Genomic DNA, 22,245 nt, shown 5'->3' on the forward strand with positions numbered 1-22,245 from the left:
CCAATGATAAAAGTCTAACAAAACCAGAGGCTGTTTATATATAATGTAATATACTGTAACAAGTGCCATGTTTAGCACACAAAACAATACAACAGATACAATTCAATTAGCTGTGAAAGGGGCGATGTGCCTCTGTAACGGCGGGGAAATGCAGGCAGCGGCACATACACTCGCCCCGTATTCCCCTGGATTTGCAGATATTTGTACACAGCCACGTGAGTTCAGAGCTACCGTAATTATGCGCGCACTTACTCACGGGGGCAAACCGACCCATTGCTATGTACCAACATAAGTACTCTTATTTCATATGTTATAAAACAAAAAGCAAAGAGTGCTTCCAAACGTTCTAAAGGGAAAAAACATACAAATCTTAACATCTCATTCGCACAGTATAGTTACTATAGGGTTATGCAGTCTCTCACTTGCCGACATTTCACTAGTGCACACCTGGGAGATCTCGGAGGTGTGAGGGGCCTCATTGTAACCCTGACCCCTGCTGCTCATTGCAGTGGGGTGCAGAGCCAAAATGACACAATTCACTGCAAATCGCGTCATCAAACACCCGGACTGCCCAATTCCCTGGGGAAGTGAGTGGATCCAGGAGGCTGGTCTAATCTCTCAGGAGTCTGTAACTCCCCAAATTCCAGAGTCTCCCAAACATCCCAGAAGAGTAGGTAAGTATGTGCAGAATTAGTGCATAAGGCAGGGAGTATAGCGCTGACCCTTCCCTCTTATTCTGCCATCCAGATTGCTCATGGAAGGGTTTTGCAATGAAACTGATTGCAATCAATGTTGTCCAGGGGAAATACACAGCTCTCTGTGGGCAGGATTCACAAATAACTATCAATGTCATGACATAAAGGGTCATGTGTGTGTCATAAATTCATAATAAAACAAAGATACATATTTGGGGTAAATCAGATCACATATAAAGTTGGGCATACACTGTCAGGTATGTCTGTCAGACCGACAGACATTTTGGACTAAATGTAATTTGCCTGCGTGAATACATGCGAATATGCCCATATTTGTAAAGAAGCAAGCATGTTAAAGGATAAACCAGGGAGCAGGAGAGAGAGGCCCAGGGGGCAGGAGAGAGAGAGGCCCAGGGGGCAGGAGAGAGAGGGGCTCAGGGGGCAGGAGAGAGAGGGGCTCAGGGGGCAGGAGAGAGAGGGGCTCAGGGGGCAGGAGAGAGAGAGGCTCAGGGGGCAGGAGAGAGGCAGGCCCAGGGGGCAGGAGAGAGGCAGGCCCAGGGGGCAGGAGAGAGGCAGGCCCAGGGGGCAGGAGAGAGAGAGGCCCAGGGGGCAGGAGAGAGAGAGGCCCAGGGGGCAGGAGAGAGAGAGGCCCAGGGGGCAGGAGAGAGAGAGGCCCAGGGGGCAGGAGAGAGAGAGGCCCAGGGGGCAGGAGAGAGAGAGGCCCAGGGGGCAGGAGAGAGAGAGGCCCAGGGGGCAGGAGAGAGAGAGGCTCAGGGGGCAGGAGAGAGAGAGGCTCAGGGGGCAGGAACAAAAAAACTGAGGTATTGGGTATGGGATTCCGACGGTCACAATGCCGACTTTCAGAATCCTGGCAGATTTTGGTAAGTATTGAATCGTTAGCCTGATCCTCCCCCTAGCCCTAAACCTTCCGTCCCGCAGCCTAACCTTAACCCTCCCCCCTAGTGCCTAACCCTAAACCTAACCCTATCCCTAATACTTAACATCAGGATCTGTCAGGATTGTGACTGTTAGGATGCAGCTGTCGGTATTGTGATCCTAAATACATCCCTAGAATAGAGAAGAAAAAACCCCAGGCAACACTAGAGAAAGTCACCAATAAAACAGAATACTGGTAAACTAGCTTAATGTATAAATCATATTCCTTGCTCCACGATGCTTCTATGATATAAAGTGAGTGTTTATTGAGTCATAGTAATTTGCACCATCAAGTACACGGATTGTCCACTTTTCCGGGGAAGTGGGTGGCATCCGGGGGGCTGGTCTACTCTCCCGGGAGTGCAGGAGAACACCCCTTAATTCAAGAGTATTGCAGATATAGTGGGGAATTCAATTAGCTGCTGTACTTTAACCCTGACTAACTGATCCCCCGGGTTAATTCAATTAGCCCCGAAGTCGGCACATAATAGGGTGGGGACCAGGCCTAATTGCAGGAGGCGTGGCCACGCCTATTTAAAAAAACTAAATAAAACCTATTTGCTGCGGCACTGAGAAGGGGGGCGCTATGAGCCTCTCAGCCAGGGGAAAATCCAGGGGGGAGGCGCGATCAGTGTGATAGCTCACCCCCACTCCAGCACACGCAGTGGAGAGTACAGCAGCAGAATTGCTGGTCCCACAACAGCCCAACACACAGCAGCATGTGCTGGGCTGCTGACAGCTGCTTATTGTTCATTTTTCAGCAGGCTCCAAAAAAAAATCCCCGATAACCATCTGTTTTCGGGCAGGCGTCTGAGTTAACACATTGGATCCGTGAGAACAGATAATTTTTCGGCCGAATAAAACGGTATCTAATTGAATTGCCCGAAATCAAAATCGAGCTTTAAAATCCCGTTTTATTTGCCCGAAAAATTATTGGATCTAATTGCAGATATGATTATGGAGTAAAAGGACGAGGTTAATGCAGATACTGTATCGTATAAAGTATTCTGCAAAATTACATTTTATCATTCTATTATTTGCAACAAGCCTTTCACAGAGACCTGACTTGTGACTGAGACAGCACAAAGCTTTCTGCAGCAAAACAAATGCTTTCAGATGTTTTTTCCATAACACGGCTAACATCATTGTTATAGGCGGCTTGCTTTCAATATAAATCTATTTAGCGACCATCAATATGTAACAGTAGAAGAGTTGGGACACAGCATGCAGTAAGTCAAGTGGCCATTTATACTGTGCTACAGGAGGAATGCTATACACTTCAATCTCCAGAACCTATACTAAACATGACAAATGCAAAACAGAAACCCATTACTAGCACAAGTAAACAAAGAATAGATTGCCATCTGTGCACTAAATAAATGCAGAACAACATTAAGCACTATGAATGCAGCCATTCTGATTCTAAACCCACTTTTTTGTAGACTTAAGAGAAACGGTTCTCAGTTTCTATCCCTGGGATGATGAACTGTGTTTGTAAATGACTCCAAGCGATGCTCAGTTGCAAATCTACAGCCTTTATAACAATATCGTTAGGTATCTGCATATTTTTAAAAACCTATTTAAGAGAGATGCAGATGAAAGATGCAGGCAAAATTGCTGTTTGATTAATCATCTCTCATATTCAACACACCGTGTGCCGTGGGATGGGATTTAGATGGAAACTGCCAAATCAACAATGCAAATGTTATTGCAGGAAACTGAATTGCAGATGGAATGGGAGACGAGAGCAGAGATGGGAAATTGCAGATGATTAGTGTATGTAAGGACATGTTTTCGAAGTCCCAATGTTCTACAAGGCATTTTTGGCAGTGGGAGACAAATCTTCCTGAGTGGGCGATAGGTCTTCCAGCCAATTTGTCCTCTATTGCCTTTGTGTTCCCTCCCGTTAGTTGTTATATGCCATGCAAATTTTCTTTTCATTGTTGCTCCACAGTAGAATGACATAAGAATGTTGGGTCAGCACAGACGGTGTAATGGTTAGCATTACTGCCTCACAGCACTGAGGTCATGGGTTCAATTCCCTGTGGCTGTGTGGAGTTTGTATATTCTCCCTGTGCTTGCGTGGGTTTCCTCCGGGTGCTCCGGTTTCCTCCCACACTCCAAAAATATACTGGTAGGTTAATTGGCTCCCAACATAAATGTACCCTAGTGTGTATGTGTGTGAGCATGTGATAGGGAATATAGATTGTAAGCTCCACTGGGGCAGAGACTGATGTGAATGGACAAATATGAATGACAGGTGGGGTCATATAGGAAAACTTGTACACAAGGAAAGGGTGGCGTTGACCATGATATTCCACACTCTCTTTCTCATGAGGTTTATAAAAATCAAAGTTGGGTCTGATTAGTTGATATAGGCAATACTTACGTTATTTCTAATGAAGATGTAATTAAGACTAGACTGGAAGCAAATAGAAAATGCTTTTATGCTGTTAAGTTGACTGTTTGCTTGCACCAATTTAATACTGCAGGGTGTGATGAACGGACAAGTAACAGAACAGCCCTGTTTTGGTCACATGATCCCTTACAGTCTTAATTATTTCTCAATGCACACAAGGCACACCACTACATCACAGAGCCTAGCGGCTACGTAGCCTTCACCGTTCCTGGACTTGGGGTGGGCATGATACCATGTGCATACCATGTACATCGCAAGATGCAACCTTACCTTAGTGGTCGTTTGTATGTTGACCGTGTTCAGATTGTGATTTATCCAATTTCTTCTACTACATGACTTGAATCCTGAAATTAAATAAATAAATGAGAGGATAACTCAAAACCCAACAAGATAAGAATCCAGCACAACAGCAACATAATACAGTTATATTTTGCCCTTTGTAGCAGTAACTGCCTGATGCAGTAAATAGACAGCAGGCGCAAATACTCACAATAATCTTCCTAGCTTACTCCTCATCTATTCTAAAGGAAAACCTTCTAGACACGGCCTATTATGGCTTAGAGGCGGGTGGCTCAGACACAATGGTATAGCTGTACGTGTCCGTATGATGTACCTTGTCATACTCGCACGCAGTGGGGTTTCGGAGTACCTACAAACTCCCCCTGGCCGGCGCTCCATCGCTGCGCAGCTAAACGATATATAGACTTTTATATATTTTTTTTGCAAAGAGAAGGAGCAGCGGCGTTCAGGTAACTATCCCGGCGCTCTCCTCCGGATCCGCAGGTGTGTCTGTGAGGGGTGAGGGGGGGGGTCGCATTTGTCAGTGTGTGTAATAGTATAATATATATAATATAGTATTGTATGTTTATAACTCAGTCAGCTTAAAATAATGTGGTATATTACAGAGACCAAGACAGAATATAGTAAAGCCATATTTGGCCATTTCCGTGGCTTTACTACACTGTCCCCTTTAGGATTTAATTTCATTGTTATGTAAGGAAACATTTATTTACTGGTTATTACAAGTTTTTTGTTTACATTAGATGCTCATTGTTTCTGCTTCTTGTTTGTCATTGTTCTTTGTGATTCTTAACTTGTCTCAGTAACTAAAATGTCATAGACCTATTGTAACCTGTGACTACACCATAAAGAGGTCCATCTTACCTGGTGCACAGACCCCCCTCCTATATTGCTATCTGTTCACATGATTTTAGTATCTTATTCTCAGTCTGTGGTACTGCATGTGGAACATATTTTACACCGAATGTTTTTGCATTTATAAAGTTGATGGCTGGCAAAGGCTGTACAACCTAAACTTGCTGTGCAGTTGTGTGTCAGGTTTTATAATATATATATATATAATATATATATATATATATATATATATATATTTATTAAATAATCTCGACGTCCAGCACTCCCAAAAATAGAATGATAGAGGGTTACTTGCCTGGGTGCCCTCCCCCGGATAGATGCAATCTGCCCGAATAATAAGTGTATATCGGCGGCACTCACAGGACTTCACAATAGATTAAACAAACAGGTCAGTTGTATTCCAACGTTTCAATCTCTTTAATTTTGAGATTTTCCTCAGGGTCCCTGAGGAAAATCTCAAAATTAAAGAGATTGAAACGTTGGAATACAACTGACCTGTTTGTTTCATCTATTGTGAAGTCCTGTGAGTGCCGCTGATATACACTTATATATATATATATATATATATATATATATATACACACACATATATACAGTCAGGTCCATAAATATTGGGACATTGACAGAATATTCATATTTTGGCCTCTATTCACCACCACAATGGCTTTGAAATGAAACAAACAAGATGTGCTTTAACTGCAGACTTTCAGATTTAATTTGAGGGTAATTACATCCAAATCGGGTGAACGGTGTAGGAATTACAACAGTTTCAATATGGGCCTCCAACTTTTTAAGGGACCAAAAGTCAACTCAAAAGCTATTTCATGGACAGGTGTGAGCTATTCCCTCGTTATTTCATTATCAATTAAGCAGGTAAAAGGTCTGGAGTTGATTCTAGGTGTCACATTTGCATTTGGAATCAGTTGCTATCAACTCTCAATATGAGATCCAAAGAGCTGTCACTAACATACCTCTTTTCCACCAAAAACCCAGGTCCGACCTGGGTTTTTGGACATGGTTCCAACCCTGGTCAGACCCAGGTCAGACCCATTTACACAGCACCTTTGATCTGGGTTACTCCCAGGTCAGCCCTGTTCACACTGAACTGAGGTCTGCCCTGCTAAACCTGTGAGGTCATAAAAAGTGGGAGGTGAATGCTCCACAACCACCAATCCGCTCATTTTAGGCATGATCCAGGTCAGATAACCCGGGTTGCACCGTTTACACTGCACCATTACCTGGGTCTTACCTGGTGTAAAAGGGGTATTAAAAGGGGTATTAGTGAAGCAAGCCTCTGGTGTAAAAGGGGTATTAGTGAAGCAAGCCATCATTAGGCTGAAAAATCAAAACAAACCCATCAGAGAGATAGCAAAAACATTAGGTGTGGCCAAATCAACTGTTTGGAACATTCTTAAAAAGAAAGAACGCACCGGAGAGCTCAGCAACACCAAAAGACCCGGAAGACCACGGAAAACAACTGTGGTGGATGACAAAAGAATTATTTCCCTGGTGAAGAAAAACCCCTTCACAACAGTTGGCCAAATCAAGAACACTCTCCAGGAGGTAGATGTATATGTGTCAAAGTCAACAATCAAGAGAAGACTTCACAAGAGTGAATATAGAGGGTTCACCACAAGATGCAAACCATTGGTGAGCCACAAAAACAGGAAGGCCAGATTACAGTTTGCCAAACAACATCTAAAAAAGCCATTACAGTTCTGGAACAACATCCTATGGACAGATGAGACAAAGATCAACTTGTACCAGAGTGATGGTGATTGGACGGCGCTTCACAGTGCAGATGGACAATGACCCGAAGCATACTGCAAAAGCAAACAAAGACTTTTTTAAGGCTAAAGAGTGGAATGTTATGCAATGGCCAAGTCAATCGCCTGACCTGAATCTGATTGAGTATGCATTTCACTTGATAAAGACAAAACTGAAGGGAAAATGCCCCAAGAACAAGCAGGAACTGAAGACATTTGCAGTAGAGGCCTGGCAGAGCAACACCAGGGATGAAACCCAGCGTCTGGTGATGTCTATGCGTTCCAGACTTCAGGCTCTAATTGCCTGCAAAGGATTTGCAACAAAGTATTAAAAAGTGAAAGTTAGATTTAGGATTGTTTAGTTTGTCCCATAACTTTTGGCCCCTTAAAAAGTGGGAGGCACATATAGAAACCGTTGTAATTCCTACACCGTTCACCTGATTTGGATGTAATTACCCTCAAATTAAATCTGAAACTCTGCAGTTAAATCACATCTTGTTTGTTTCATTTCAAAGCCATTGTGGTGGTGAATAGAGGCCAAAATATGAAAATTCTGTCAATGTCCCAATATTTATGGACCTGACTGTGTGTATGTATATATATATATATATATATATATATATATATAAAAATATATATATATATATATAGCCTGGTCTCTCTGATTGTCAGGAAGATTCCCTGAAATAGCAGCAATCTCCCTGACTCCATGAAGAGTCTAGCAATCTCCCTCATTGCTCCTTGGTGACATCTCAACGCCGGAATCCCGGCAGCCAGGGTGCCGAATGTAAGCCTAGAGGGGCTGGATAGGACTTAGCCGCTGGGTTAGGGTTAGGCTGGGGGAGGTTAGGGTTAGGTATCCACGGGGTGGGGTTAAGCACCACTCGGGGGGGGGGGTTAGGTTTAGGCACCAAGTGGGGAGGGTTAGGTTTAGGCACTAACAGGGAGAGTTAGGGTGGGGTGTGGGGAAGGTTAGTGTTAGGATGTGTAAAGAGAGGGTTAGGGTTAAGGGGAGAAGGGGGGAGGGTAAGTATACTTACCCGACCCTTGTCGGGATCCTGAGCATCGGGATGCAGAGGTCGGTATATTGACAGCAGACATCCCGACTGCCGAGATTACATACCCATTCCGGTGTCAGGCTTTAGGGTTGTCCTTGCCCGATTGCATAAAAATTAATATTCCAAAAATTAACGGTGTATATTTAGCCCAGACATAAAATTATCATCTTATCTCACACATAAGTTTGGATAGCATAGTATCACTCAGCTGCCCAGTAATAATTTTTTGATAAATACGTGACTTACTGTGGCAATAAAATAATAATTGCCCCTTAATTAATTTAAAATGACTTATCAAACAGTAAATCAACACAGTATAGTCACAGCTTAATTGAAAATCAGTGGGGCGTCTGCCTCCACCCAACAAGCCAATCCTATGTATACAGTGGATAGAATTGCATTTGTTTTGTGTCAAACTGCCATTTAAAAAAAATCTACAGTACTTTCCAGGATAGTTGCCTAATAAAGGCCTGTTTATACAGTCCTAATCAATCACGGCACCAGAGTAAAAGATCTACCATAAAATCACTAATCCCGTTTTTTAACAAATGCTGCAATTTGTGAATAATGGTCCTTCTGTAAGACAGAAATGACTAGTGACAGGAGAATGATTGATCTCTGTATGTCACCTAACCTCCATCACAGAATGAGAACATGCAGGGCAACAAAACGAGGGAGGGAGGGAGGTAAAGTTCATCTCAGAGGCCGAACATCAAGACTCACTTAATAAAGAAATCTTGTTTTTGCAAATGCACACAGAGTTTGCTTACTCCGCTGCATTACTTAAGTATTAGATCTCTAATAGGTTTCAGCGCCAGATAACGATAGTTGTACAAGACTCACATAATGTTGATCGAATTTGATGTTTCCATGTCATTTTACAACTGTTGTGGCATTTTACCAGATTAAATAAAGGTCAATGCAAATTATTATTCTACTCATTTAGAAAATATACTGTTAATATGAAGAGAATGTCCATTTCTGACATCTGTTTTACCGCAACTATCCCTCAAATTGGATTGGGTATGGATTCCCGGCGGTCGGGATGCCGCTCCTCAGAATACAGACACCCATACGCAAGTATAGTAGCACTAACCCTAAACCTAACCTCCCCCCTAGTGCCTAAACCTAATCTCCCCCTCCCCACACCCTAAACCTCCCTCCCCGATGCCTTACCTTCGGGTCGCCGGCAGTGGGAATACTGAAGCCGGGATCCCGATGTTGTTGGGATTTCGGCGCTGGTATTTAGACAGTCGGCATCCTGCACACTGAGATGCTGACTACATCCCCCTCAAATCCTACCCTGGAAGACTAATACCCTTATACTGTAGACTGGTTGGTTGCAGCCCTATTGGAGACAGCCCCATTTACAATAACTCAGGCTGGACCATGAGGAAAAGAATTTGGGTAATACACTGTATTAAAGGAGGACTTTTAATAGTTTAAGCATTTTATACTTAAATTGTTAGTTTAAGATATTGACAAATTAATTTACAGAGATGACCCTACTTCAATCAATATCCAAGTTTTTTAGCGGAACAGTGACATATGCTGGGAAGGCTGCGTTCCATTACTAAATCAATACCTTCTCTGAGACCAGCATCTCTCAACCAACTAAGTTCCAAAAAGGACAGTGGGCCTGATTCAGAGCCAGACGCTATTTGCGGACGGTCGTTCCAAAAAAGGGGCTGGCTATTTAAATTGAGCGCTCGCTCTTTGCGGTTTGTTGACGCCTCTATGCCTGAGCGAGCGAACGAAAAATGCGCTTGCTATTTTGTAAAGACGCCCCTTTGCCGTTCGCATCACACGTCATCTCCGGTATTTATTAGATTAATCGGGTACATCGAAAGGCATCTGAACTGCTCGCAGTGCTTGTGGTAGGTTTTTCTTACCGCTATCACTGCGAGCAGTTCAGGCTAAAAGACAACCAAGTGACGTGGTCGATGACGCTCCTTTACTAATTATGCACACCCATTAAACGCCCTTTTGACCGTTTGGCACGCCTGCGTTCGGATCTCCACCCCCCGTTTTCAAGCACCTTCCCCTGTTACCACCCACAAACGGTACATTCTGTCACTCAAATTAGCAGCCCCTCGCTGTTTTGCGAGCGCACGATTTCCAACCGCAATGACTGGTTTGCGCATGCGCATTACGACCCATACGCATGCGCAGTTGTGCGAACATCGCTCAGGCCCAGTGTCATTTACTATGCAATTTTGAAAATTTGTGGCGCTCAAAGGATAAAATGTCATTAATGATCCATTAATTAAATTATATATGTGTGTATAATTCACAGTTAGTAAGCGACACAGAGTGTGTTTCCAAAAAAGGTCATTGTTTTAATGAGTGTGTAGATCATTAAGACCACGTCTTCAACCATTTGTAGTAATGGTGCAGGTGCTCAGAGTACTGGTAATTTAATGGTTCAATAAATGGTCATCACATTATAAAGGAAAAATTCCACAACTTGTGCAGGCAGTGGCAGTGTTTCAATCATAATATAACCATCACTATTGAGCCATATCTGGACCAAGCCAAGTTCACCCACTACTTACACTGGACCAAGTGCTCCCACTACTGACTCTGGACCAAGTGCTCCCACTACTGACTCTGGACCAAGTGCTCCCACTACTGACTCTGGACCAAGTGCTCCCACTACTGACTCTGGACCAAGTGCTCCCACTACTGACTCTGGACCAAGTGCTCCCACTACTGACTCTGGACCAAGTGCTCCCACTACTGACTCTGGACCAAGTGCTCCCACTACTGACTCTGGACCAAGTGCTCCCACTACTGACTCTGGACCAAGTGCACCCACTACTGACTCTGGACCAAGTGCACCCACTACTGACTCTGGACCAAGTGCTCCCACTACTGACTCTGAACCAAGTGCTCCCACTACTGACTCTGGACCAAGTGCTCCCACTACTGACTCTGGACCAAGTGCTCCCACTACTGACTCTGGACCAAGTGCTCCCACTACTGACTCTGGACCAAGTGCTCCCACTACTGACTCTGGACCAAGTGCTCCCACTACTGACTCTGGACCAAGTGCTCCCACTACTGACTCTGGACCAAGTGCTCCCACTACTGACTCTGGACCAAGTGCTCCCACTACTGACTCTGGACCAAGTGCTCCCACTACTGACTCTGGACCAAGTGCTCCCACTACTGACTCTGGACCAAGTGCTCCCACTACTGACTCTGGACCAAGTGCTCCCACTACTGACTCTGGACCAAGTGCTCCCACTACTGACTCTGGACCAAGTGCTCCCACTACTGACTCTGGACCAAGTGCACCCACTACTGACTCTGGACCAAGTGCACCCACTACTGACTCTGGACCAAGTGCACCCACTACTGACTCTGGACCAAGTGCACCCACTACTGACTCTGGACCAAGTGCACCCACTACTGACTCTGGACCAAGTGCTCCCACTACTGACTCTGGACCAAGTGCTCCCACTACTGACTCTGGACCAAGTGCTCCCACTACTGACTCTGGACCAAGTGCTCCCAATACTGACTCTGGACCAAGTGCTCCCACTACTGACTCTGGACCAAGTGCTCCCACTACTGACTCTGGACCAAGTGCTCCCACTACTGACTCTGGACCAAGTGCTCCCACTACTGACTCTGGACCAAGTGCTCCCACTACTGACTCTGGACCAAGTGCTCCCACTACTGACTCTGGACCAAGTGCACCCACTACTGACTCTGGACCAAGTGCACCCACTACTGACTCTGGACCAAGTGCTCCCACTACTGACTCTGGACCAAGTGCACCCACTACTGACTCTGGACCAAGTGCACCCACTACTGACTCTGGACCAAGTGCACCCATTACTTATACTGGACCAAGTGCACCCATTACTTATACTGGACCAAGTGCACTCATTAATTACACTGGACCAAGTGCACCCACTACTTACACTGGACCAAGTGCACCCACTACTTACTCTGGACCAAGTGCACCCACTACTTACTCTGGACCAAGTGCACCCACTACTTACTCTGGACCAAGTGCACCCATTACTTACACTTGGTCAAGCCTACCCATCACTTACACTAGACCAAACCAAGTGCACCCATTATTTACACTGGGCCAAACAAAGTGCTCATATTACACATGTTGGAGCACACATACTGATTTCATATGAATATTGCACTTCAAATTTGTATGAAACATGTAAAAATGTAATCTCCCGGGCTGGTTTTCCATCCCAATATGTAAATAAAACATAACACTATTTGCAATGCCAACATTATTAAAAATAAGTTTGTAAACAGATACTAACATATGTGTGATTTACCACTCTTATTTTTAGATACAATCTGTAATTTCTTAGCAACAGTGATGTGAGGCATTATAGAGCGACACCTGGATCCATTATAGTTGCAGAAAACTACGTATACAAATGATAAATTGTTTAGCTATACACCATCAGAAGAAGGCAATCATATTTTCTACAGTTTGCATCTATTGGAAATAGCGTAAATATTGGCTACCATCCTAAATGAGCTGTGCAAGGTACTGAGCATAGCTTGGTAATATCAGATAATTACATGTCATTAATAGAGACCGTTCATTATATTTTTCAATATACATAAATAGGAGACTAATAGTGAGGCAGTCCAGTAATCTTTCAGACACCTCACTTTGGTCCCAGATACCCACCCACTCCTCAAAGGTAAACATGTCTTATTCCAGGAGGCTCGTATAGTATGCCACCAGCATGGAATTGGCATTCCCTAAATTCAGATTTCACACTTAACATAATTCATGTCAGAAGACCACTATGGATTATTATTGCCTGCTCCTGACAAATGGTAAATTATTATTTGGCCTGTAACTATGGAGCATGTTTTTCGAAGTTCAAAAAGCAATAGGGTTCTACTTGCTTCGCCCAATACAACAAAGGCTTAGCGTCAGTGGAAGCATTGCTATTACCACCAGTAATCCCAACTGGCAGAAATATTTGCATGGGGCAGCCAATATAACAAGTTTGTACCACCAAAACACTAGTTCTGTTATCGCCATCTCAAAATGCATTTGTTGGTTTGTACATTATATGAATAAAGCCTTGCATATCAGGGAAATACCATGTTTTCGTTCTACTTTGATATGCTGGTGGGTATGCAGGCAGACTTTGGGTCAGTATCTATGATCATCAGCTGAAATTCAACAGGTGCAAACTGACCTGCCTCACTGTAAAGATGCCCACACACACACCGATATTTTACACGATTTGGACGATTTCGATGAATAGTTACGACAAATTGTGTAAAATATGCCCAAATCATGAGTAAATCGTGAGTCCCCACTGGTCGCACATCGCATCGTCAGATCTGCCGTGCAGTAGGGCAGATCTGACAATCTAGGATGCGATGAACTGTAAAAAGTCTGGATGCAGGAGAGATCGTATGAAGATTGGACACCAAATCGTGTGCAGATCATGTGCAGAGCTGCCGGGGAGAGTTTCAAGGGAAATCGTACACATCAGCTGATCATGAGCACATCGCTGTGTGTGGGCACCTTAAGCTACAACTTAGGGTTATTATATTCAAAGGATTTTTTTTGTATGTTTTGAGTGTAAGATTTAGGACCAGCACTACCATTAGGCAGCTGCCTAGGGTGCTGGGCTGCAGAGTGAGTAAGATCAGGAAAAAAAAATATTTTATTTCTATAATTTAGTGTATGCTGGCTGGTTGAGGACGCCACAGATGGACATTTAACATAGTTTCAGCAATAGGCGCCTCCTGCCAGCAACACGCTCAGCCTCAAGAGTAACAAGCGGGAAGTGTGGAGTAGAGTTGGAAATCAAATGAGGTTTCTGAACCATTGATGGCTTAGTTCCGATGGATAACCCTGCAATGGTGAGGATCCAAAGTTTCCTCACTATCACAAGTTTATTTCCAATGTCCTATCAATGTATTTGGGGATGGGGGCAGACAGGCTTGTTGTATTAAAACAGAAAAGAAATATGCCCACACTCGGTTTTACCCATATTATACATGGTACCAGCAGTGTGGCACTATTAATGCCATAAATGTATACAAAACAGAAAAACTTCTGCTATCGGCGCTAACAATAATTTACTGCAAATTTGTGTTTGTGCAGCAAATAAAACCAAGGGGATTTTGGCATGATTTGATCAAAGCATTTAAGCCTGCAGCCCAGCATCAAGGGAGCCTTTTTTCTGCAGGGCTTGCTGTATTGTCTCCTGTACCTGGCAGCAGAAGATATATGCACCTTCAGTTATCCCCAGTGTTTAAAACACAAATATTGTACACATCGGCCACTGTGTACCGGCTATATGTCGCTGACTAAGTGCGCTCCCGAGCGACATCATCCGTCGAATCTGCATGCAGATCTTACAGGCGATATCGTCAGCGAGGGTCATGCAGCATGCCTCCCGCCGTCGTTCCCGGCATTGGCAAGTGTGTATGCACTTGCCGATGCCGGGTCCTGCCACCTACGATATCGTGCTGGGTACACATCGGCTAATGTGTACCCAGCATAACAATATTGCAATTATTTCAATTTATGTAATGGTTTGCACTAAAAAGCAGATACACAAATATAGAAAACAAAATCCAAAAATAAATATCTGTACCTGTATAAATGATGTCCATTAAAATGTCTGAAACAATATTTAGCGCAGTTCCAGATTTGACACAGTAAAATGCCTTAGGACTAGAAAAACAGAGGAGTTTAGGCACAATGCAGCTCACCCCATATTACAAGTCTTTTACTGTAACTCTGCATAAAATGCCAGGTTATGGTGACTTTGCCAGATTATACAACTATGACTTTTGATGTTCCATACCAATGCTATTTAGTAAAATAAATAAGCTCCTTAGAGTGCAAACTACTTAAGTGCCCTATAGCTTAGTTTGCCCTGTATCTCATTAGTTTAGAGTGAATCCTTACATTTGCAAGGATTTAAGGTTATACTTATTTAGGAGTGCTAAGCTTTAAGGCCTTTACAGCCTATTAACTTAACAAGTGAAAGCTTTTATTCTGATAAGTACTTTGCAACATGCTGACTTTCATCATTATACAGTAACCAAGTCTGTCTGAAATCATGGGCAGAACTCCAAATGTAAAGGAGGCATACTTCTACCAAGGGCAGGTTTACATTGTAGAATAGCAGGTTAACTTTGGCACGGCTTATTTTATTTTTATCTCGTTTCTTCTGTGTATTCAATAGAAGCTGTATCTTTATGGACAATAAGGAAATTTACTAGGCAGAGCTGATGTTGCACGCATGGAGAATCGCTGTATTATATACTGAAATAATTACAGGACAGAATTACAGTGATTACAAAGAAAAGAACAAGAGGGGGGGCATTCCTAATAATGCTTAAGTGTAAAATATGTATTTACTGTCCTGGAAAACCAAATAAAAAAAAAATGGCCTTGAAATTCTCTTTTATAGTGATTTTTGCCAGCCCATATGTAATTTTACTGCATACCTTGTTACCTAGCAACAGGCTACACACCCAGCTGCACAAAGAATGAGAGCTATGCAGAGAATTCAGCTCATAGGCAAACAGAAAGGAGCATCACCTCCAGCCACCATCTCCGAAACCTGTCCTGAATAGATCATACATAGCCTAAGAACGCTGCAGAAAAACAGCTCCTCTTGTCCTACGGCCAGAGAATTTCAGACTCATTATGCGTCTATTAAAAGGAGACATTTCTGACCTATAGGAAAATGCAGTGCTTAGTGAGCTAAGAGCTGTCTGCAAAGATAATTCCTTTGGCATCGCCCTAAGCAGCTTGTTCAACACAAACCTATTGCAAGTGTAGAAAATGTATACTGTTGCTGTATTGCTGATGTCAGTTTGTTTAAGTTTTGGGATCAACAATTTATTTAATATTAATAATCAATTAACTTAATTAGCTGCTGGCAAAAAAAATTGTGGCCTTCATTTTCTCGGCCCCTAGAAACCAAGGGGCTTACTAAAACATTTGCATAGTCTAGTTTAGCACGTTTCCTGTAGTATCAATCTGTGAAGTCAGAGAATGTTGCTAAAACTAAATATGATATTTTCTGTCTTCTCAGAGGGGAATTCAATTGATTTTTTGGGCGCCTTAACTAATGGGCACCCAACAGAGCAATTCAATTGTTGCTCTGTTTGGACGCAAGAGCCCCCAAGTGCCAACATTTCTGCTTGCAGCCTTCTGAGGTGGCGAGCAGAAATGTGCAAAAAGTCTAATTAATCAGTAAGGCCTAAGCTGGCACTGAGGCTTCCTGGACTTCAATTATACTATTCATACCTTTCCTTGGAGTTTGTATATGATCCTTGACTACAGATCCTCACCACTTCTACACCCTTTCTGTCCCGCGTGGAAGGATGTAGAATGGATTTATACCTCATCTGGCTTTGTGTCCTATACTTTGAATGCTTAACCCATAAAACATTCCCAATACCCACATTATGCCATATTTCTAATTGGCATTGGACTAAATCAAGGAGGTGTAAATTCTGAGAATATGGCAAAGATACTACTTGGTGACATGCAGGGGCATAAACATACTGCTTGGTGACACGCAGGGGCATAAACTTCCCATCAGCTGATGTCGGCCTACATTTCTACACCAGGTGATTAGAGGAAAGAACTTCTCTATAACAAAAGACACAGAGACATATTGGGGGGGGTAAAGGGTCAGGTTTATTTCTTTTTTTTTTTAAAGGAGGGAAATTGTATGGTGGGAAAGAACAACCCTAGATACAGTATGGCCATCTTGCCCAAATAATCCAATGAACAGCATGTAGATGGGGGCCAGCTGCCAGTCCATCACCAACAACTCATGGCTTAGATTGGGCCAACTGCCAGCAACTCAAGTTATCCAAACTCCCCTGCCAATTACACACAATAAGGCCCACCTGGACTGGTGGTGTCGCTTACCCCATTAGGTAGAAACAACCTAAACTCGTGGATTGGCAGAGAGAGTAAGTCAAGACCTACAGCAAGACAGTCACTGTTATAAATGTTTACCACCGACAATCACAATAAGCAGGTTGGGGAGGGGTAGGGGATTTTTAAAGGCAAGGGGCCTCCCAACCTGGAAACCATTATTATAAACTAGCAACAAAACCCTAAAACATTCACCCTTTAATTGTAATAGGAATACACAAATTGGGCCGTAAACAGAGGATACCCCTTACATTTTTGACCATTGCTCATAAATGTATTTTGTTACAGCCTTGTAGTTTAAATTGTGACAGGCATATAAAATGTTTTCTGTCTTCCTATTTATGAAAGAATGAAAAAGGGAGTTTTCGCCAGCAATAAGGATTATTCATTACCACCGGTGATATGCTTTTCCATGTAAAAGAATGGGGAAGCCTATTTATCAGGTATTTAGAAAAAAAAAATATATATTTTGGAGATAAAGCATTTTAATTCCTTTATTCCGCAAATGCGGGCAAGCCAGCTCATGCAAGCGCACCTCTAAGGAAGCTGGCTTGGGGTAGCAGTAACCTAACTCTCACTGCCCTGGACTACTAGCACTCAGCTGCATTCAGAATATTTGATAAATTACACCATAAAATTATTTTCAGGGGTGTTAAAATTTTCTTAACTTATCGCTACGATTGGGACACTCATGATTAATGGGTCCCTCAAAGGCCACTTTTACTATCCTTACCCAGAATATCTACTGAGACACCTGCCGGCGTCTTCGCAAATCCAGACATCTACGTAAAAAAGGAGCAGCATTGGTCGCAGATCATTCGATGTTCGCAGTCCTGAGTGAATGGTTACACAGAATGACCACAGGAACTGAGGCACCGGAGTCATATTTCCTGCGTACGGGATCGCCGACACAGGATGTAACACCTCCCCAAAATGGTTGTAACACACCTCCGTTTACCCCGTTTCCACCCACAAAAAGCTCCCTGACCGTCAATCACTTTGCAAGTAAATATTCGCTGCAAGAGACTACGGTAATGTACCTTGACGTATGTGTAGTGTGACTCAGGCACATGAGGCCGATAATCGCATGACTGTGAAAAAAAATCGGCATAGTGTACAACTCTGAATCAGGTCCAATAAACAGTAAATTATCTATCCAGGAATAAGGAATGTTACTGAATACACAGTTGCAGAGGCAGCAGTTGTAGGAGATGTGACATTCTCATCTGAAATCTGCTTCATGGCCTGGTAACTGAATCCTTTATATTACACCCCAGAGCTTTCGTCTACATAAAGGGCCAGTGGAAACCTCTACATTCACACTAATAACAGCAAAAATCAAAAACACCCAAAGTGGTGATGACCATAAAATGTGTAAAAGGTCATTTTTCCCTAATACAAGCACATCTTACATTACGCGCCTCAGATTTAAAGCCTGTGATTACTGGAAGAGGTTTGTAATACTTTTATTCGCTATATTTCTTTGCTAAAGGAAAAAATTGCAACCTGTGTTACTGTATGCCCGTTTAATTTAGATTAGAATTCTCAATTCGATTTTGCTATAATGTAGAATAGAAACGCACACTTTTGTATCATCATCAATATACAGGATGAAAATGTGTATGACAAATAATGGGTCAGTCTCCACACTGTAATTCAAATCGAGTAGCATTAGTAGGAACCACCGTCTGAAAATATACACTCAGGAGCATATTTAATAAAATGCGGGTTTATAACAGTGGAGAGGCTGCATAAAGCAACCAATCAGATTCTAGCTATTATCTTCTAGAAGGTGATAGATAAAGGATACATAGAATCTGACTGGTTGCTATGGGCAACACCTCCATTTTTATTAACCAGCAATTTAGTAAAAACACCACTTAGAGTCTGTGTGCTGCAGGGGGAATTCGGCTCTGCATTATAAAGGTACCAGACGACAGCGCCTGAATTACCATTAGGCAGCTGCCAAGGTCGCCTGCACCTGGAGGGCTGATGCTTCTTATCGCAAAAATGAAGGAAGTCTCTGTAAGACATCCTTCTCTACATGTTGCTGGGGGCAGCTGCATCTTATAAACTGCAGCCACTCACTCTGTTACTGTCCTATGGCTGCAGCTGCACTTCTGAAGTACCTGTTGTTTTGTGAATGACTCCTCTGATGATCATCGTATATCCAGCGATGTATGTCCTCTGAACTCTCCTCCCCCTCCCTGTATCAGCTGACTGCAGCTCCCTGCTGTGTGACTGTCATAGTAGTAATGCCATCAAGGTCGATGGTTTTTATTACCATCGGCAGAAAACATTGATCGTTGAGCCATCTGAATTGGGTGTGTAATGCTGCCGGATGTGTTCCCGGCGGATGTAATACCAACGCTGGAGGCCTGAACAGTGAAGATCCCGACTGGGGCTGGTAAGTACCCCAACATTCCCCCCCTCCAACCCTCCCTTAGTGGTGCCTAACCCTGAGTCCCCCCAGGGGTGCCTAAAACTAATCCCCCCCCTATACTACAGTATATACAGCGGGCTAAAAGGAGGTTACACATTTTGTTGGCATTAAACTTAAGTTTTGCATTCTTCATTAATTTTCTTTATTTAATGTTGCCAAAATATTACATTGGAGACATTAGGTCTTAATTTAGTCTTTAGAGTATAAAGGTGCCCACACATATAGCGACATTTTACACGATCTGGCTGATTTCGCCGAATCGTGACAACGAATCGGGTAAAAAGAAAAAGTACAAATCGTGAGTTTATACTCACGAGCACGATGCCGATGCGCGTCCACGCTCGTTGTACATCGCATCTTCTGATCTGCCGTGCTGCAGGGCAGATTAGCCAATCTGGGATACAATGCATTGGCTGCAAGATAGATCTTTAGTCAGATTGGACATTTTTAACTCCAAATCGTGATCACGACGGCAAGGGAGCTCCCTTGAAAGTTCATGAAGAAATTGGCCATAAAATCGAATCGTGAGGAGATCGTTGTGTGTGGGCACCTTAAGCTCTAATGAGCAGGGCTCACTTCCCTCATGTGCTTTTCCTTCCCTCACTTATACCATCATATCCTCCCCACTGTCTACAACGTCACCTAACCCTTGGGTTCTGCCGCCCTGCTGCTTATTTGGGTCTCATGACTGCTGATGCAGCAATGCTTATAAACCGTGCCCATGTCCTATGTTTTATACTAGAAGTCACTTTTTCTTGTTTTGTTCAAACGGGTTCTGTACTTTGTAAGGTGCTGTAGACCCCTTTTGGCGCTGTATTAAGTATTATAATAAGAATAGTAATTGGAAAAACTGCATTTTAGGTGCAACGTTTCAACTTAGCAGAATCTGTCTTTTCGTGAAAAAGGGCGTTTTAGGGCAGTGGCAATGTGATTGCACGGAACCACCCTGACTTGTGGGAGTGTCATAGGAGAGTTATGTGAGTGTGTGCCGGTCACCCAGAAAAGTGGGCAAGTCTCCCCGCCGGCTGCCACCAACCTGCATACCCACTCATCCGCCCCACAACACTACACACACCTCAGCAGCGGGGTGAGAGCTGATGATGCGATTCGGACTTAATCGTGTCATCGGGGCCTTGCCCCTTGCTTCACAATGCCGATAATCTCGGGACTGTGTAGCGGGGACGCGGCCACGATAGTGCACTCTCTCCCCCGCTCCGCCCCAAATGCTGCATAATGTCCCCGCCATGCCCCCACTGTGCTGATCTGGCTGTTTCCTCTCGCCCTTACCATACAAAGCCACAATTCTTAGCATTATAACGCATGGGACGGTGCCACGATTACAATACTCAACGTGGAGCAAGTCATCAAGCTGATGACTCCCTCTGGGTCAGTGAGTGGCATGCAGGAGACTGACCTACACTACACGGAGTCCAGGAGAGCCACCTGAAAGTCAGGAGTAAGTAAGTATGATATACATTTTGCATGTGTGTGTGTGTATACATACATGTATATATACATATATATACACATACACACACACACACATATATATATATACATATACACACACAAAAATACTTCTCTCTCTCTCTCTACACATACATATACACGCACATTTAGCTACAGATGTATTGAATTTTTCTTTTTAACTTTGGAGAGTATGGGCCTGATTCAGCAAGGATCGCAAGTGCTAAGATGCACGCAGTCGAACAATTTTCGCGATCTGCGCATGCATCGTGGTGCGCAAACTAGCCACTGCGATCGGGAATTAAACTGCAGTGTGTTCGCAGACCCATCGCAGAGTGATTGACAGGAAGTACCATTTGTGGGTAGTGACGGGGGATGGTTGAGCGAACGCAGACATGTCAGTGCGTATGAATGCCGTTACAGGGGCGTGCATAATTAAGCCCCTGCGACGGCATACGCAGCCTAACCTCTAGATACCGACATGAAGTTTAGCAGTTTGAGAGTGATGTCTGACCTGCCTTAATTGTGCGTGAGGCTCCGATGATACTCGATGGTACCAATGTTTTCGCAGACTTGCAAGGTATTACGGATGTGAGTAAAGGGAAGTGGGCGTCTCTTTGTTGTGCTGTGGCGTCATTGCAATCGCAATCATTTGCATAATTTCGCAACAGAACTGTGTACGTGCTTGCTGCCGCAATCCCACCAGCGATCCTTACTGAATCAGAGCCCTATGTTTATTTCACTTTTATATCACATATTTGTTTCTTTACTTTTTTTTTATTTTAATCATATCAGTGTTCTATTCAGTCACAATGTATAATTCATTTTATCTGTCAGTGTGGGATATGTAGGGAATATTGAGGCTCTTCTCTCCATCTTCAGGTTTATCTTCCTATATGTCTGGTAGATTTCTGAATCATTTTAAAATAACCGTTAGGATGGAGGATAAGAAGACAATACTCAGTGGGATAACATGCAACTTTATTTTGACTGTTTAATATAAGATATTGCAGAATACTTTAAGATACTGAATACACTTACAAATCGGATTTTATTTCCAGCACTTAATCTATTCTCTACAATACTCCCTCAGAGCCTGTTCTACCAATGTACAGAGAGTAGAATTCTCACTGATGTTGCTCTCTGCTTACTGGCACTTAGGGGTAGATTTACTAAAGATTCTAAAAATGAAAATTGCTGATGTTGCCCATAGCAACCAATCAGATTCTAGCTATCATTTCTCTATTGCATCCAAAATTATATACAGAAAGTGATTGATTGCAATGGGGTGGGGGGGGGGGGGGTGAGAGAGAGAGAAAAAGAGAGATACTCTGGACGAGTTGTATACTCGTAAAAGGTCACCGCACCTATATTGCA

At 43.3% G+C, this 22,245-nt stretch overlaps 1 protein-coding gene across 3 annotated transcripts in view; it reads right to left on the reverse strand.

Moving 5' to 3' along the window:
• APBB2 (amyloid beta precursor protein binding family B member 2) overlaps positions 1-22,245 on the reverse strand; it is a 431,323-nt gene that overhangs the window by 341,010 nt on the left and 68,068 nt on the right. For all 3 annotated transcript variants that reach the window (XM_088450563.1, XM_088450565.1, XM_088450564.1), the window contains exon 2: positions 4,321-4,394. The gene's annotated coding sequence lies outside the window, so the exon portion shown is untranslated. The remainder of the gene's footprint in view (positions 1-4,320; positions 4,395-22,245) is intronic.

The sequence above is a fragment of the Taudactylus pleione genome, unplaced genomic scaffold, assembly GCF_031769625.1.
Source record: "Taudactylus pleione unplaced genomic scaffold, aTauple2 ptg000519l, whole genome shotgun sequence".
Lineage (NCBI taxonomy): Eukaryota > Metazoa > Chordata > Amphibia > Anura > Myobatrachidae > Taudactylus > Taudactylus pleione.